Below are 4,895 nucleotides of genomic sequence, written 5' to 3'. Positions count from 1 at the left end.
CACACACACACACACACACACACACACACACACACAAATAAAAATAAAGAGAAAAAAATAGGATGAGGAAAGGGTGACTGGGGCTCCTGTGCGGCTGGACATTTTCTGTTCTTTGATCTGGGTGCTGGTACAAATGTACATTCATTATGAAAATTCAATGACTAATACACTTTTGATTTGGGCATTTTTTCTGTGCTTTATGTTACACGTCAATGAAATTGACATACCCAATGACATGTCAAGGAAAGGGTGTTTCAGTACAGACTCTAGAACTAGACTTCATGGCTCAAATCTCAGCTCCTCTACTTATAAGCTCCATGGTCCTAGACAAGGTACCAAGCCTCTCTGCTACCTCAGTTTATTCGTTTATAAAATGGGTGTGATTATTACTTGCCTCCCTCTGCAAGGACCCTCTACCCCTCTCGCCTCACGTGACTCATAGGCCAGCCATATTCCTGGGGCTGATGCAGAGGTGGGGGCTGTGGAGATCACACACTATAAAGTAGAGTTGAGAAGCCCCACTCTGATTTGACTTTGGCTTGGAATTCCTCAAGTGGGGTCACAATGCTGTGGCCACTGGTCATCTCTATCCTGACTGCTCAGCTTATAGAATCAGAGCAGGTAGGAAAACTGTAAATGTCTCTTTTTTTTTCCTCCCTTTCCTCTTTCTCCCTCTCATCTTTAAATCACAGGTCCCAGAAGCCAGAGGAGATAAATAAAAAAAATCCAATCTTCCTAACACAGCCCTCGCTGATTTCCCTAAAATGCCTTATACACACTACATCTACATGTCCATTTCTAGTCATGAGCAACTTACTGCCTCTGTCCAAGTCCCTACCCAAAATGACACCAAAATGGAAACATAATTTTTGTATTTGTTTTATTCACTAGTAAGCTATTGTTCCTCTTTCTTCATCTTTTAAAATATTTATTTTACTTTTAATTCTGTGTATGTGGGGGTGGGATATGTGCCCATGAGTGCAGGTGCCCAGAGAGGGCAAAGGCATTGGATCGCTCAAGAACTGTAGTTACAGATAGTTGTGAGCTGTCCAGCTTGAGTGTTGGGAATCAGACTAAGGTCTTCTGCAAAGCAATATGTGCTTTTAACCAATGAGCCACCTTTCCAGTCCCTCTTTTTTTTTATCTTTTTTTTTGATGTTTTTGAGACAGGGTCTCCCTATAGCCCCAGATGGCCTTGAACTTGCTATATAGACCAGGCTGGCCTCAAACTCACAGAGATCTGCCTGTCTCTGCTTCCCGAGTGCTGGGGTTAAAGCATGTGCCACCATGCCTGGCTTTTGATCTTTTTTAAAAGATATATTTCATCATTTTTATTTTTGTATGTATGAGTGTATTGCTTGCATGTGTGTACGTGCATCCATGTCATGCAATGTCCTCCGAAGCCAGGAGAGAGTGTTGGATCCCCTGGAACTGGAGTTGTGGGCAGTTGTTAGCTTCCATGTGGGTGCTGAGGACTAAACTGGGTCCTCTGGAAGAGCAGTCAGTACTCTTAGCCACTGAGCCATCTCTCCAACTCTTCTTTCTTGATCTTAAAATATAAAACAGACACATCATCTTTCTCAAAAAAAATAAAAAATAAAAAGTTTGCCACAAGTATTGTCATTGATTTCTATCTGTAGATTACCAACCCTAACCTTTAGCTTCCTGCAGGTGCTTGTGACATTTTGAGCTGAATAATGGTGAGGGGCTGTTTTGTATGTTGGAGAGTATTTAGCAGTATCCCTGGACACTACCCAGTAAGATGCCGTGGCACTACTCCTGGAACAACCAAAAATGTTTCCACACATTGCCAACTGTCCACCATAGTGCATTTGGCAAACACTGTCTTTCAGGATGTAGGGCCACAGGAGAATCCTGGTATATGATTTTGGTGCTGGGGATTGAACACAGGGCCTCACTTATGCTAAGCACATTTTCTACCACTGAGTTACATCCCAGATCTGGTATGTGTGTCTATTATCGAAAGGTTTGGACCACAGCAAGGCTGCACTTAGTCCTGTGGTTTTTATTCAGGTTCAGCCAACCTAATCTTATGGTCTACAGCAAATCACTAGTACTTTCTTAGAGTCTGGAATGTTGGTCATCTACTAATCATTTTGACTTTCAAAACTTTATGTTCTCGCAATTTAATTCTGTCTTCCTCTCCTCACTTCATTTACCTGCAATATCTGGGATCTATGCACATACACTTCAAAAACATGCCTCTCAGGCTTACCAGATGGCTCAGGGGGTAAGGGCACTTGCCACCAAGCCTCATGACTAGAATTCAATTCCCAGTACTCACATGATAGAAGGAGAGAATCAACTCCCCAAAATTTCCCCTGGCCTCTACACACTCCTATGTTATATAGACACACACATACACACACATGCGCACACACACACACGTGTGTAACTGAATAAATAAATAAATGTAATTTAAAAAAATTAAATCATAGCCGGTGGCATATGCCTTTAATCCCAGCCCTTGGGAGGCAGAGGCAGGCAGATCTCTGTGAGTTCAAGGCCAGCCTGGTGAGGCTACAGGGAGACCCTGTCTCAAAAAAAAAAAAAAAATTAAACCATACCTCTCAATGAATGAATGACTTTCTTAGGTGATAAGAATGTTTTAGCCAGGCATGGTGGTGCATGCCTTTAATTCCAGCAATGAGAGGCAGAGGCAAGCAAATTTCTGTGAGATCGAGACCAGCATGGTCTACATAGGGAATTCCAGACCAGCTGGGGGCTACAGGGAGACCCTGTCTCAAAAAGATTTTTAAGAAAAAGTCTAACAATTGCCACAAATACCACAAAATCCAGAAAAAAATCTTGTTATATTTGTATTAAGTGCATTAATAAAATAAGATTGATAGAGATGGAAAATGGAAGTAAAACAAATTTAGCTATTTAAAAAATTTTATTACATTTAGTTTTCCGATATGTGTGTATATACATGTGCCATGGTTTGCATGTGGAGGTCAGAGGAAGACTTTCAGGAACCAGTTCTCTCCTTCCACCTGTAGGTCCCAGGGATTGAATTTAGGTCATCAAGCTTGATGGCAAGAGCCTTTACCAGCTGAGTCATCTTGCTGGCTCCACTCTATTTTAAACACATGGTTAAACAAGTATATTAAAGTGTTAATGTAGAAAGTAGGTGATGACTAGATGTATATTTACCATGAAAGTCTTCAGGCTTTATGGATGCTTGAGATTTTTCATATTAAAATGTTGTAAACACAGGGCTGGAAAGATGGCTCAGCAGTTAAAAGCACTGGCTGCTCTTGCAGAACACCCAGGTTCAAATCCCAGTGTTGTGAGGTTCTTCATCAGAGAAGACCACTTAGACAAAGTTTTGCTGAATGAAAGTTGTCGCTGGCCATCTCTAGGGTAAGCTTTTGTACAGAGAAACCATAACCAGGGGTGAAAAGTTTAAGTCCCCAAGCTTACAGGTGCAAGACCCCCTTAATGATTTCTATTATATTAAGCAACAATTACTATTTTACAGAAGCCAAGCATAACCTACAGAAGCCATAAATCTGCAGTTAGCAGGTGCTCTCCAGAACACTCTGCCCAAGACAACTGGGGTCCAGCTGACATGTGTTCCCATACCCTGGGCCAACTGCCTGATAATTTCAGAGACTAGAGTTAGCCTAAACTTTAACATGACATAGCTATGAAGGTGCCCTATTACACCAGCACCTACCTCTACAGGCATTGCACGACACGGGTGCACTTGCAAATATGCAAGAAATACATTCATACACATAAAATAAAAATAATTTAGCCAGGCGTAGTGGCACATGCCTTTGATCCCAGCACTCAGGAGGCAGAGGTAGGCAGATCTCTGTGAGGTTAAGGCCAGCCTGGTCTACATAGTGAGTTCCAGGCCAGCTGGGGCTACAGGGAGACCTTGTCTCAAAAAGACCAAAAATTAATTAATTAATTGATTTTTTAATTATCTAAAAAAATGTTGCAAACACCCCAAACATGACCACACATAGACCTTTTTCCATGAACAATCACGACAAATAACATTCAGAATGGAGAGTTCTGACATATTGCCATAGTTAGTGCTTTTTAACTTTCTAACATCATAGAAATGTTCTTCAACTGAACAAGTCTCTAAATTCTCTTTGGGTCAACATAACTATATATCTTCTCCGAAGCTTTCCCCTGCCCTCACCAATCTCTCTCTTCTTTTGCTTCCATATACTGTATTTACCTCTTCTTTAGGACAGTTACAGTGGTTTGACTTACATTTTAGTTAAGTTTTTCTCTCCCTCACTCAGGGAGAGAAATAGAGCCTGCATTTTTTTCTCCTGGAACTTACTCCCAAGGCTTGCATGAGGCAGACGTGCCATAAATAGTGGTGACCGCTAGCCCAGTTAACCAAAAGAAAGAAAGAGCACCTCCAAATCACAAAATCAGAGATGAAACGGGAAACATCACAACAGACACCAGAAAGATACAGAACATTATAACGGAATACTTTAAAAACCTGTATGCTACTAAATTGGAAACCTAAAAGAAACTGATGGATATCTAAAGGCATGGGACCCACCAAAACTAAACCAAGAAGAGATTAACAGCTTAAACAGACCCATAACACAAAAAGAAATTGAAACAGTAATACAAAACCTCCTAACTAAAAAAAAGCCCTGGACCAGATGGATTTACAGTACAATTCTATCAGACATTTAAAGAAGACCTGCATCCAATACTACTTAATTTATTCAAAAAAATAGAGAAATGGAGGGAGAACTTCAAAATTCCTTCTATGAAGCCAGCATCATCTAATACCAAAGCTAGGTAGATACAACTAAAAAAGAAAACAATAGGCCCATATCCTTAATGAACATAGATGCAAAAATTCTCAAGATACTTGCAAACCGCAT

This window comes from Nannospalax galili, unplaced genomic scaffold (assembly GCF_000622305.1).
Source record: "Nannospalax galili isolate Female #2095 unplaced genomic scaffold, S.galili_v1.0 scaffold285, whole genome shotgun sequence".
NCBI classification, from domain to species: domain Eukaryota; kingdom Metazoa; phylum Chordata; class Mammalia; order Rodentia; family Spalacidae; genus Nannospalax; species Nannospalax galili.
Note: the sequence above shows the minus strand (reverse complement) of the source record.